This window comes from Dipodomys merriami, unplaced genomic scaffold, assembly GCF_024711535.1.
Source record: "Dipodomys merriami isolate MVZ:Mamm:240054 unplaced genomic scaffold, mDipMer1.0.p SCAF_48, whole genome shotgun sequence".
NCBI classification, from domain to species: domain Eukaryota; kingdom Metazoa; phylum Chordata; class Mammalia; order Rodentia; family Heteromyidae; genus Dipodomys; species Dipodomys merriami.
Window position 1 is genome coordinate 4403750 of NW_027206046.1, and position 14329 is coordinate 4418078.

The 14329-nt window shown below is 47.0% G+C and overlaps 1 long non-coding RNA gene across 1 annotated transcript in view; it reads right to left on the bottom strand.

The window, feature by feature from the left end:
- LOC138808932 (uncharacterized) overlaps nucleotides 1-14329 on the bottom strand; it is a 117638-nt gene that overhangs the window by 42684 nt on the left and 60625 nt on the right. Inside the window, exons 2-3 of the long non-coding RNA XR_011366642.1 lie at nucleotides 13947-14186; nucleotides 6544-6586 (exon numbers count right to left, since the gene is read on the bottom strand). This is a non-coding gene — a long non-coding RNA (uncharacterized lncRNA). The remainder of the gene's footprint in view (nucleotides 1-6543; nucleotides 6587-13946; nucleotides 14187-14329) is intronic.

Consider the following 14329-nt stretch of genomic DNA (forward strand, 5'->3'; position numbering starts at 1 on the left):
GCTCACACCTACATCTCAGAACACAAATTCCCATGGGATTTTATGGAACCCATAATTAAAGGCAGATATATTCTATTGTGTTGTCGCTTTAACATGGTAATAGAGCATGCGTAGTTTCATTGCCATTACATTATAAGTCCCGATAAGTAAGTGAGAACTCTTGAATGGCCTGGCAAAGTTTATAGAAGAATATTCTTAGTTCTATTTTTATTCTAACTTTTCTATTTTTGTTCTAAGTGACGATTTTTATTCACATTTTTAACTGGAAAGAGTAACCTTTTTTTTTCTCCAGTACCGAGGTTTGGACTCAGAGCCTTGAGCTTGCTAGGCAGATGCTTTATCACTTGAGCCACACCTCCAGCACAGAGAATACTGCTTTGAACAGCTTTGGCCTGACCCCTGACATGCCCTTGGACTTAGCAGGTAGAGGGTACTTCTACCCCAATTTATTAACCCTTACTCCTCCACTTTGGTGTGTGTGTGTGTGTGCTAGTAATGGGCCTTGAACTCTACCACTTGAGCCATGCCTCTAGCATTTTTTTGGTTGGACGTGGGGCCTGAATGCTGGGCCTGGGCACTGTCCCTCAGCTCTTCAGCTCAAGGCTAGTACCCTACTACTTGAGCCACAGCACCACTTCTGGCTTTTTTTTCCTGCTTATTTGGTGCTAAGGAATCGAACCCAGGGCCTCATGCATGCAAGGCAAGCACTCTACCACTGAGCCACCTTCCCAGCCCCATCTAGCATTTTTTTGTATTGCTTATTTTCAAAGTAGAGTCTTGCTCTATTCCTGGGCTATAATCTTATTTGTGCTCCCCCATGTACTTATGGATGACAGGTGTACACACTACCACACCTGGCCATTGGTTAAGGTGGAGTCCCACATACTTCTTTTTGCTGGGCTGGCTTGGACCTCGATCCCTCTTATTTTTGCCTACCAAGTAGCTGCTGTTATAGGCTTAAGCCAGGATGCCCAGCTTGGTTGGCTGGTTCATTGATGATGTGAACTCTGGTCATTGCATTATGGCTGTGTCCTCCAGCCTCTCAACTATAAAGGAAACCTTTTTCCATTTGAAATCAATTATTATTATTATTATTTTGGGTACAGTCATGGGGCTTGAACTCTGGGCCTTGGCGCTGTCCCTCAGCTCTTCAGCTCAAGGCTAGCACTCTACCACTTGAGCCACAGCACCACTTCTGGCTTTTTTCTTTTTGCTTATGTGGTGCTGAGGAATCGAACCCAGGGCCTCAGGCATGCAAGGCAAGCACTCTACCACTGAGCCACTTTCCCAGCCCCTGAAATCAATTATTTTTTAAATTAGGAAAGACAAGATTATAAATGTCCTACTCTGTAATAAATTTGTCCCCAATGATTCTAACATCCATGGACGATTTTGCCTACATCATTTGTTGCATGATGGTTACAAACTCACTTTTCAGGACTGCAGCTGTAGCTCAGGGGTACACAGCATTGCCTAGCATGGGTTTGGGGTCCAGAATCTCTCTCTCACACACATATACACAACACACACAACACACACACACACAACACACACACACACACCGTTTACATATAATTTCTGCATTTGCGTTGTCTCTCCTTTTATCTATATGTGTATTTGTTTGCATTTATAAGTATCAGTATAGGTTAATAGTATTTTTTGGTGGTACTAGGATATAAATAAGAACTCAAGCTTATTAGGGAAGTGTGCACCACTTGAGCCAAACCTTTTTTTTGTTGTTGTTGTTGGTCATGGGGCTTGAACTCTTGGCTTGGGCATTGTCCCTCAGCTCTTTAGCTCAAGGCAAGCCCTCTACTGCTTGAGCCAGAGTGCCACTTCTGGTTTTCTAGTGCTTTATTGGAGATAAGAGTCTCATGGACCTTCCTGCCCGGGCTGGCTTTGAACCGTGATCCTCAGATCTCAGCCTCCTGCCTGAGTAGTTAGGATTATAGGTGTGAGCAACTGGGGCCCGACTGAGCCACACTTTTTGATAGATTCTTTTGATAGATATTATGTTAAAATCTTTAATTTTTTGGGGGGTCTGGTCATGGTGCCTGAACTCTGGGCCTGGGCGCTGTCCCTTAGCTCTTCAGCTCAAGGCTAACACTTGAGCCACAGTGCCACTTCCGGCTTTTTTCTTTTTGCTTATGTGGTGCTGAGGAATTGAACCCAGGGCCTCAGGTATGCAAGGCAAGCGCTCTACCACTGAGCCACCTTCCCAGCCTCTTTTTTTTTTTTTTCTTGAACTTAGGGCTTGGGCCCTGTCCCTGAGCTTTTCACTCAAGGAAGAACTCTATCACTTTGAGCCACAGTTCCACTTCCAGTTTCCTGGTGGTTAATTGGAGCTAAAAGTCTCACAGACTTTCCTGCCTAGGCTGGCTTTGAAACTGGCAATCTCCAGATTACTCAATTTTCAAAATAATCTTCAGATCTCAGCCTCCTGAGTAGCTAAGATCAGGGGGATGAGCCTCTTTATCTTGATGTCCAGATTATCCTTGATTTGTCTTGTAATTACCCCTTCACAATAGTTCCTATATTTTGTCATGAACTGAAAATTATTTTTAGTTATACTTTTTTTTTGGTGTCAGTCCCAGAGTTTGTATTCAGGACCTAGGAACTGTCCTCAGCTCTTTTGCTCAAGGCTAGTGCTCTACCACTTGAGCCACAGTGCCACTTCTGGTTTTCTGATGAAGATAAGAGTCTCACAAATGTTCCTGCCTGGGCTGGCTTTGAACTGCAATCCTCAGCTCTCAGCCCCCTAACTAGTGAGGATAACAGGTGTGAACCACTGGTGCGTGGCTTATGTCAGTTATTTTAAAAGCTTGCTGGTGAGTCCCAGGAGCTGACAAACATGACTTCTCCCTTCTCTACTTTTGGGATCTTGACTAAAACTAATGTCAAGATGCATCATAGTCTTAAACTGGGGTGTTGAATTGAAACTCATTTGTACAACTACTTATTAATAGTAGTAGTAGTAATAGTAATGATGATAACATTAGCAGCCTGGGAACAAGGTGGTGAGAAAGTACTTCAGAACTGACTTCCAGAATCCTTCAAATTCAAGCCGTTGTGCGTCAGGCTGTTTCTTGAGTGTATTTAGGTCCAAGTTGTTAAGTGACATCATGTGAAGGCTAAAACGGTCAAATTATAGCATGGCGCCGCCCTCCCCTCCCGCCCCACCCCCTCACCGAGTACAAAGGATCTCCTTAATGATAGTTATATACCCAAAGGTTGAAGCTACCCCTTCAAAACATCAACAATATACTTAAATGTATAATAAGCACATTATGCATTTAACCTGGGGTTAGGCCGAGCCCTGTCATCCTAGGGGTGTGCTGTGCTGTCAGGGAGAAGCTTCTAGATGACCACGTGGAGGCCTTTGGCAAGCCAGGCGTTCCCTAGCCCACATTTGAATAACATGGGCTTGGGAGGGACAATGAGCTGGGTCTAGGCTCCCTTCTGGCTGGCTCATTTTTTTTTTTTTTTTGGACTGGCTATAATTTAATGCTTCTGTCTCCAAAGATGGCCCTGCTTTGTCCGGGGTGGAGGTCAGGCTGGGTTGCTGGGATCCCTCTCTCCCGCCTTGTGTTTGCTTTGGGACAGCTTTTTTTTTGTTGTTGTTGGTCATGGGACTTGAACTCTGGGCCTGGGCACTGTCCCTGAGCTCTTCAGCTCAAGGCAAGTGCTCTACCACTTGAGCCACAGCACCACTTCCGGTTTTCTAGTGCTTTATTGGAGATAAGAGTCTCATGGACTTTCCTGCCCAGGCTGGCTTTGAACCTCGATCCTCAGATCTCAGCCTCCTGAGTGTAGCTAGGATTACAGGCGTGAGCCACCAGCGCCCGGCCTTTGTTTTTTTCTTTTTAATTTCTCTGTGTGTACTGGTCTTGGAGCTTGAACTCAGAGCCTATGCACTGTCCCTGAGCTTTTTCACTAAGGAAGAGCGCTCTACCACTTGAACCACAGCTCCACTTGCAGGTTTTGGAGATAAGACTCTTAATGACATTCCTGCCCGGGCTGGCTTTGAACTGTGAGTCTCAGATCTCAGCCTCCTGAGTAGCTAGGATAAGAGGTGTGAGCCATTCACTGGTACCTGGCTTTTCCAGCTTTTCTGTGGTAGGTTCTACCTGCAGTGAGGCATGCTGGGTGGGCCATGGGACCAAGAGTACAGTAAGTCTCTGGATCCCGTGGCAGAGCTCTGGGAGCTGTGTTGATCACCCACAAGGTGTCATGTCCCTCAAGGGCACCATTTCACGGGCTCTGCATTCTGTGAGGTGGGAATTACGCTTCCTTCCACTCTTAGAGCAAAGCCTCAGAGAGGTTCAATGAAGCGCCACAGGAGGCCCTGAGTTCAAATCCCAGTATCACACACAATGAAACAGAGAGGTGACATTAAGTTGCCCTAAAATGACACAGCCTAATTTATAGCATGACAGTGGTAAGGCCAAGATGGAGACTCAGGGCAGGCTGAATCTACACTCAGAACCACGTTACACAGTCTCCTAAGGCCCACGGGATTGTTCTAGCACCTTCCTTGTGCTGACAGGAGATGGGAGGGTCCACATACAAGCCTTACCTCTTTTCCCAGACAATCAAGCCAAGAGGGAATACCTTGCAAAGCTCTGTACCTCGCCAGCCTTCAGCCCTTCAGACATGATGGCAGCAGAGAAAGGCAGCTCTTTCTCATTGTCGTGTGTGTGTGTGTGTGTGTGTGTGTGTGTGTGCGCGCGCGCGCACCTCATTCAACTTCTGTGTCTGTAATCAACTTCTCTTAAAATTGTTCTTGAGCTGGGTGCCGGTAGCTCACGCCTGTAATCCTAGCTACCCAGGAGGCTGAGATCTGAGGATCATGGTTCAAAGCCAGCCAGGGCAGGAAACTCTGTGAGACTCTTATCTCCAATAAACAACTAGAAAACCAGAAGTGGCGCTGTGGCTCAAGTGGTAGAGCGCTCACCTTGAGCTGAAGAGCGCAGGGACAGTGTCCAAGCCCAGAGTTCAAGCCCCATGACCAACAACAACAACAAAATTGTTCTTGAATTGTATAAAATTCAGGACTATAGTGGCTTAGTTTTTTTTTTTTTTTTAATTAAGTCAGGGGCCAGCTATCTTATATTACCTTGGCTGGCCTTGAACTTTTACTTCTCTTATCTCACCAGAGAATCTGGTATTACAGGCAGGTACCAGGCACCCAGCGAGGTCTATCATATTTTATCATCGCAGCATTTCAAAGCTGGGAAAGACCTTGAGACTCACCTCTTTTCATCTTCTTTGTATTGTCAGTCATGGGGCTTGAACTCAGGGCCAGGGCATTGTCCTTTGGTGTTTGGTCCTAAGGGGCGGGGTCAGTTCTGAGTGACATTTAGCCACTTGGTAAACATCAGTCCACCTTTGAGATGATGTCCGAAGGGGAAGACCGCCCACACTTGAGGGCCTTTCTACAAGAAGCCTTCCCAGAAGGCCTTGGGGTCCTCTGTGGGTTCCAATCACCTGGTGGGATGGGAAAACGCCCTGACCCGGCCTGCCAGTGGCAGCCTAGGGTGTTCAGCAGAATTGTTCAAACTCGCCAGGTGATTCCCATGGGCCCAGGTTAAGAGAGTTGCTCACATTTACCCCACAGGAGGCAAGACACAGCTAAACCCTGTGCCATGATGGGATGGTTGTGGATAATTTATTTCTAGATGGTTCAGCTTGGTACACACCTTAAGGGGCAAGGGAGGAAGGAAACCATTTAACCAGACCTGCTCTTCAGTCATTCCAAATGGCTACTGCCAAGCGTAACTCTCTTTGCCTCTTTATCTTTGCTGCTGGAGAAACCCAAGGGTCAGTCTCTGATCTCCAGTAACTTAGGGTCTCTGGGCTTTAGTATTTTCCTCTGTAAAATGAAATGAATACTGGAACTGGAGGTGTGACTCACATGGTAGAGCACCAACCATGAACAAAAAAGCTGAGGGCTCCAAGCCCTGAGTTCAAGCCCCAGTACTACCACACACATACCCACCAAGAATTATATTTAGCTGGTCATCCTGTAATCCTAGCTACGCAGAAGGCTGAGATCTGAGGATCCAGGTTTAAAGCCAGCTTGTACAAATGTGTATACAAATGTGTATACATTTGTACAAATTTATTTCCAATTAACCAGCAAAAAGCCAAACTAGAGGTGTGGCGCAAGTGGTCAAAGAGTACCTGGTGTGATCAATAAAGCTGAGCAAGAGTAAGAGGCCTTAAGTTCAAACCCCAGTACTGACACAAGAAAATGTTGGGGATAATACCTCATTGCACAGAAGAAAGGCGTGAATGAACTGATGTGCATCAAATGGCTGGCCCAGCCCTGCTCACAGGAGATGTACTCTCTGAACCAGCTGATGCTGTCTTCCCAGTGGCCAGGGCTGTCATTACAGGACTTACCAGGACCTTTATCATAGTGTACATTTTCCAAGAGGAATCCATAACAGCCGGTTCTATTTTAATGTGTGGAGGAGAATGAGGAATTGTCCTTTCTTCTCTGTGAGAGGTGGTTGATTGAGAACACCGTGAGCCACTCACCTGCGACAGGTTGTGTTCCCTCAGTGGCTGCCACATTTCAATGCTGTAACAGAAAGCAGATGCCAGTTTCAAGTCAGACCCCTGCATCCTCCATTTTAACCAATCTGGCAACAAAAACATTCAGATAGCCAGGTGCTGGTGGCTCACGCCTGTAATCCTAGCTACTCAGGAGGCTGAGATCGGAGGCTCATGATTCAGTCAGCCTTGGCAGAAAAGTCCATGAGGTTCTTATCTCCAATTAGCCACTAGAAAACAGGAAGTGGTGCACTGGCTCAAAGTGGTAGAGCGCTAGCTTTGAACACAAAAGCTCAGGGACAGTACCCACAACCAACAACAACTAAAAAACACAAAAAACATTCAATGAAATTGCATTATAATTACACATGTAGACTACTGCCTGTTTTTCATTCCTTAAACAGCTATTTACATTGTATTTCCATTGGAGTAGTCAGTAGACATAATCAAGAGATGATTTCAAGGATACAATAGGATGTTGTAAATATGCCATTTAAAATGAGACATGAACATCTGTTGAACTTGGCATTAGTGGTACCAATTTCCTGTGGGGACCAAGGAACAATGGTACTGTGTTTTGTGATCAAAAGAAATATTCACACCTACATTTTTCCAGGCTTTTGCTGTGTATGTGTGTGTGTGTGTGTGTGTGTGTGTGTCCGTGCTTGTGTGTATGCAAGCGTGTACATGCACCAGTCCTAGGTTTTGAACTCAAGCCCTGGACGCTGTCCCTGAGTTTCTTTTGCTCAAGGCTAGCACTCTACCTCTTGAGCCACAGCTACACTTCTGGCCTTTTTTTTGATGGTTAATTGGAGATAAGAGTTCCATGGCCTTTTCTGTCTAGGTGGCTTCAAATAGTGATCCTCAAATCTCAGCCTCATGAGTAGCTAGGATTACAGATGTGAGCCACCAGCATCTAACTTCTTCTAGCTCATTTAATTTAATTTAATTTTTGCCAGTCCTGGGGCTTGAACTTAGGGCCTGGGCTTTGTCCCTGAGCTTCTCTGTGCTCAAGGCTAGAGCTCTACCACTTGAGCCATACCACCACTTCTGGCCTTTTTTGTTTATGTGGTACTGAGGAATCGAACCTAGGGCTTCATGCATGCTAGGCAAGCACTCTACCACTAAGCCACCTTCCCAGCCTCATAGTTGATTTTAAACTTCGTCCCCACAGAGCAGAGAGGAAGAGATCCCACTGAACTTGGGAGAAAGGCAGGGGAGCTTCAGGAAAGTGTGCATTGAAGCTCCCTAGTAGTACTGATCTGACCCATGCCCTTTCTAGCCTGTCCTGGGCAGGGAGTTTCTAAAGCACATCTCCACTGGAGCCAGGCTCCAGGAGAGGCAGGTGCTCAGCCCATCAGTTCGGTATAGGGCAGCTTCTCTCCCAGGCCAGAGCTGTGCCATAGGGTGGTCTGCTTGGCCCCTTGAAGAGCTGGTGATCAGAGCCCTACCCCATCATCTTTCACGGGTCAGATATTCGGAGTGTGCAGGGCTAAGCCAGAGCCCAGTGGCCAGGAGCCCATCCCCACTTTCCCGTCCCAAGCTAACAATGGAGCCTCATTAAATGACAGCCCCTTAACCATAGTTGGAATTACAAGTCCCTTGGCCACTGGCCCAGGAGCTCCTGTAAGTCAGGTGTTTGAGGTGGAAAAGTTGGGGAGGGAGGGAGTCTGGGAGCTATTTTCATCTTGTTCCAAAGGGCTTAAAACACCAGCTTCTCTTGTGCTTTATTTAGACACAGTCTTGATCTAAAAAGAAAAAGAAAAACTGTGAATCAGTCGAGTTTTCAAATTGCTCAAAATGCTCCGCTGGGGTCTTGTCTGGGGCTATTCTGAGTGAGGTCTTTAGATAGTGTGAGGTGGATACCACTTTTAGAAATGTCCTCCTGGTTATTTTTTTTTTTTTTTGAGGTGGGTAGGAAAAGCCAGGATGAAATGCACTGGTATTTGGGAATCCAGCTTACTGGTATTGCCAAGTAAGGAATGGTTTTAAATAGCAAGAATGTGGCATGGGTTTGTTCATTCAAAGAGAAGTATGTCTTTATAACAAGTACTTAGAAACTGCTTTTGCTAAAAAGGCTAGACTTTACAAAAAAATTACTTATGAATTAACTAAGAACAGGAGGGGAATAAAAGCTTGGCATCGCTGCCTCCATTTCTTCATTGCAGCTGTCTTTCCTCTGAGCCATTCACCTTGCGGCTACCTTGAGATCCTAAAGAGACAGGGTCAGCGGCCCCCAGTGGCTCACACCTGTAATCCTAGCTACTCAGGAGGCTGAGATCTGAGGATCACAGTTCAAAGGCAGCCCAGGCAGGGAAGTCCATGAGACTCTTATCTCCAATAAACCACTCAGAAAACTGGAAGTGGCGCCGTGGCTCAAGTGGTAGAGTGCTCGCCTTGAGCTGAAGAGCTGAGGGATAGTGCCCAGGCCCAGAGTTCAAGCCCCACCACTGACAAAAAGAGAGAGAGAGGGTCAGTGTAGGACACATTCATGAGGAGGGATGGAGGGAACCAAGAAAAGAAATAGTACGGACTGCCCCCTGCCAGGCAACAATGCTTACCCTGACTAGATCGCTCCTCTCAAGTCATGGCAGTGATAACAACTTCTCTAGAACTTCTCTCAGAGCCAGGATTGAAATAATGATCCACTTGGCCATACCTTGACTGGGTGTGCTAATGCTTATTTTCTTACCACCTTGCCCTAAACTCAGTAAGTCTCTATAGTGACACCATGAGGCAGGCACTGGTATTACCCTCATTTTTAAAAATTTTACCTTTTAATTTAGGTAGTTCTGAGGGCTTCAGGTTCTCTCTCTCTCTCTCTCCTCCCTCTCTCTCTCCCTCTCTCCCTCTCTCTCTCTCTCTCTCTCTCTCTCTCTCTCTCTCTCTCTCTCTCTCTCTCTCTCTCTCTCTCTCTCTCTCTCTCTCTCTCTCTCTCCCTCATCTGCTGCTGTGGTACTAGAACTCAGGGCCTGGGCGCTATCCCTGAGCTTTTTATGCACAAGGCACTCTACCACTTTAAGCCGCAGCACCACTTCCGATTTTCTGGTGGTTCACTGGAGATAAGAATCTCACAGACTTTCCTGCCCAGGCTGGCTTCAAACCTTGATCCTCAGGTCTCAGCCTCCTGAGTAGTTAGGATTACAGGCATGAGTCATTGGTGCGTGGCATCACCATTTTTTTTTTTGACTTCCAAACAAGCATGTTTTCTGTTTTCTCTGCTGCACGGACACAGACTTGTTAAAGCTAAACAGCAAAGCTTCATCCCAGTTAACTCACAGCTAACTATTGTACTAGGGCTTGAACTCAGGGTCTTGCAACTCTTGTGTGGCTTTTTTTTTTTCTGGGTCTGGTTGTGGGGCCTGAACTCTGGGCCTGGGCGCTGTCCCTCAGCTCTTCAGCTCAAGGCTAGCATTCTACCACTTGAGCCACAACGCCACTTCCGGCTTTTTTCTTTTTGCTTATGTGGTGCTGAGGAATCGAACCCAGGGCCTCATGCATGCAAGGCAAGTGCTCTACCACTGAGCCACCTTCCCAGCCCTTGCATGGCTTTTTTGCTCAAGGTGGGAACTCTACCACTTGAGTCACAGTTGAGCTCTGGCTTTTTGTTGGTTAGTTGGAGTTAAGAGTGATCATGGACTTTCCTGCCCAGGCTAGCTTGGAACCACGATCCTCATCTCTCAGCCTCCTGAAGAGGTAGGGTTACAGGCATGAGCCATTGGTGAGGAAAGGTTTAGATGTGATTTGGGGGAGCTGGGTCTCCCTGATAGTTGCAACACTGCAGTGTGACAGCATCTACACAGCATTCGGGGCTGATGAGAGGGAGGAGGTAGGGAGAAAAGAGATGGAGAGAGGGATGGTCAGGTGGCTTCTTGAAACCAGCTCTTTCTTGTCCCTTGTGGGGTTTGAACTCAGGGCGTGGGCGCTGCCCCTCAGCTGTATTTGCTCAAGGGTAGCACTCTACCACTTTGAGCCACAGTGTCCCTTCTGGTTTTCTGGTAGTTAATTAGAGATAAGAGTCCCACAGACTTTCCTGCCTGGGCTGGCTTTGAATGGCGATCCTCAGATCTCAGCTTCCTGAGTAGCTAGGCTCTGAGGGGCTTTCTTTGTTAAGAGTTTAGCTGTCCTGATTACATCATACCTGTTTCAATTCAAACAAAGAAAGAAAGGGTTGGGTTCAAAGTGGTATCTAATATTCCCAAACTGAAAACAGTTCCAGAAGTATAGGAGCAAATGCAACCAGAACTCTGCTGATCTATGGACAACCAAAGGCTAGATTCCTTCATTCTCTTCCTTCCAGCCCTTCATCTTGCCCATCTACATACACACCCTTGCTCTCTCTTAGCCATTATTTACTGAGTTCTCACTCTCTGGGTGGGTGGCCCTTAGGACAACTACTTGTGGATCTCAGGGACACCGGCCCTGGTGCCTCGCCCCTCAGATGACCCTGGCTAGAAACATCTGTGTGGCCCCTCCTTGGTCATCCTTGCTTTTGATCTGGGCCTTAAACATGGCGTACCCCTCCACAGACATTGCTTAGTTCATTTCTACATTAAAGTTATCTGGTTGCCATGTATTTAATTTTGAGATGTTAATGGCCTCCAATTTTCCTTTGCTTCTCAGAAACAGATCCTTGTAGAGAAGCCTGTTGAGTCTTTCCCTGCTATACACAGCTGTTATATTCCTGTGCTTCCTAAGGAGAGCCCAGAAAGAGGCCTGCCTGCCTGTAGATCACGTGAGCCCTGGTGTTGGGACTTCAGACATCCCCAGGACCTCTGGATAGAATATTTGATCAGGCTAGTAGCTGATTGGCAGCTCATGCCTATAATCCTAGACACTCAGGGGGTTGAGATATGAGGATCATGGTTTGAAGCTAGCCCAGGTAGAGCAATCTGCAAGACTCTTTAAACTCCAGCTCACTAGCAAACATCCAGAAGGGGAGGTGTGGCTCAAGCGGTAGAGTGCCAGCCCCAGGGCAGAAAAAGCCAAGAAAGAGCATGAAATCCCTGAGTACTGGGAAAACGACAACAACAACAAGAACAATTATTTCCCAGGGATTTTGTATCACGTAAGATGTGATGTGAAGGGTGGAATGTAAGCTCTGCAGGCCAGACACTAGGCCTGATCTCAGCGTAGCCACTTTCCAGGTATGTTACTAATTATACCAGCAGGGGCCTACCTTGAGCCACGTACTTTATAGAAATAACACACAGATGACTTCAAGAGTCCTGTCTTGCTGGGAACCAGTGGCTCATACCTGTAATCCTGGCTACTCAGGAGGCTGAGATCTAGGGATCACAGTGTGCAGCCAGCCCAGGTAGAAAAGTTAATGAGACTCTTATTTCCACTAAACTGCCAAAAACAAAAACAAAACCCCAACCAACCAACCAAACAAACAAACCAAAAAAACCCATGAGTGGAGCTATGGTTCAAGTAGTACAGTGTTAACCTTGAGCAAAAGAAGCTCAGGGATAGCATCCAGGCTGTTCAAGCCCCAGGACCACCATGCATGCATGTGTGCATACACACACACACACACACACACACACACACACACACACACGCACGCATGCACAAAGAATATTTGATCAGGTCTATTTTTGACCAAGATATTAGAGTTTTTACAGGAGAATGCTGTGAATCGACGTGGGCTGGTCAAAAGGGCCGGCTCTCAGTGGTAAGGATGGAGGAGGATGAAAGGGAGAGACGCCAACAAGCAAGCACACAGGACATGGAGGCAGAAAACCTGGGCTCTTCCTCATTCTCATCCTGGCTCTGCCAGTAGCTGACTTGCTATCAGGGTTCCAGGAAAGCAGCTCTGCTGTTCTCTCCCCCCGTTTCCTCACTCAAATTCCCTGCACAAGCAACTCCTCCGCTCACATTCAGGTGCCGTGGGGCCTGTCCTGCCTCCACTTCAGCCCAGATCAGACCATCTTGTTGCTGGGTTAGTGCTTGGTTGAGGGGTACCCCAGATGTGTTTGTGGGGAGTGGGGTGATGAGGTGCATTCACCTGATGTCCCTCATAGCAGAAGACAGAACAGAGTGAAGAGGAGATGGGAGAGGGGGAACTTGCAGGTCGGGGACTCTTTCCTGCTGCCATATTTGGGCTTGGAACTTTGAGGAATGTGATGGTTCTCAGTCTGAACCAGGCATTGATTCCCCCCACCAACACACACACACATACAGCACACATAGGATCTTGCTACGTAGTTCATGTTGGCCAGAGCATCAGGCCTGTCCCGGGCATGCCTCCCTGAACATGTGCATGGCATGAGTACAAACAGAGGAACAGAAGCCATCGACCAGGTGCCTTAATATATAAAAGTTACATTGAGCCTAACCTAACGTGAAATAAAAAAGTCCCATTCTCCTGTCTTGACCAATAGATCTTCACAATAAGATGTAATACCAGGGACCAGGCATGGTGGCTCCCATCTCTAACCCCAGCACTGGGAAGGCTGAAGCAGGAAGATTATGAGTTCAAGGCCAGCCTGGATGGACTACATAGCAAGATCCCTCTTCTCTTAGTACAGAGTCTGCTTCTCAGATAATTCCTCTTTGCCATGGAGCTTAGATAAGGGACTTAACCCAGCTATTTGGCTGATTTTTCAGCCTGGGAAGCAGATAGAAATGGAAGATGAGCTTAGGTAAGATGAGCCTTGCTCATGTTAATTTTTTTAATTTTTGGTTGGTTGTGGGGCTTGAACTCTGGGCCTGGACACTGTCCCTGAGCTCTTCAGTTCAAGGCTAGTACTCTATCACTTTGAGCCATAGCGCACTTCTGTTTTTCTGGTGGTTAACTGGAGATAAGAGTCTCACGGACTTTCTTGCCCAGGCTGGCTTTGAACCGCGATTCTCAGATCTCAGCCTCCTGAGTAGCTAGGATTACAGGCGTGAGCCACCGGGGCCCGGCCAGGCTTCATTCTTTTAAGACATTTTTTCTGAACTAGAAAAACAAGCACAGTATTGACCATCCTCAGTCCTGGCACTCCAAACACAGCTTAGACATGGAAGCCTCCAGCCTCACTCCCTGGAGGAACTGGAGATTCTTATTCACAGCTGTTGCTGAGGTCCAGCCTCCAGGCTCAGCCCTGTCATAAAGCCAGAGATTAAGTCATGCACGAAGAAGTTAATCCATGTTGACAAAGGCAAACAACTTTTTGGGTTCTAACAGGACGGTGGATGTTTAGTGCGGGCACTGAATGGCTCCAGCAGCAGCCCAAGGCAAACAGAGATCACTGGGGAAGGTGGTAATTTCCTTCCCAGCCTGCCATGGGCTCATAGATGGTCAATCACATTGCTGCGAAACCTCAACCACTGTTTACCAGAAACACCGGGGCTGTTAGTCATTTTGTCTTAGACAGAGAACTAGGCCTCAGTTTCCTTACCTGTCTGGCCAACAGGTTCAACAAGGCTCTAAGATGAGATTCCATTCTTCCAGAACTTGCTTCCCCTTGGCCCAATGCCCAGGATCCCAAGGACAACTGTCAGCCAGCGTGGAGAGTTCCAGATGGGGACACAGAGTTCCTGTTCTGGGCTTGCTGCTCCATTCCACAGGACATCTTTCTTTATTTTGAGGTCTTCATCCCGTTACATTCCAGAATAAGAGAGGACACTCTCAGAGGTGGCTAGAAAGAAAAATTCATGCTTATAAAAGATTGGGAACATGATAAAAAGCCCAGCCAAGTGCCAGCAGCCTATAATCCTGGGTATTCAGGAAGCTGAGCTTTGAGGATTGTGGTTTGAAGCCAACCCAGGCAGACAAATCTAC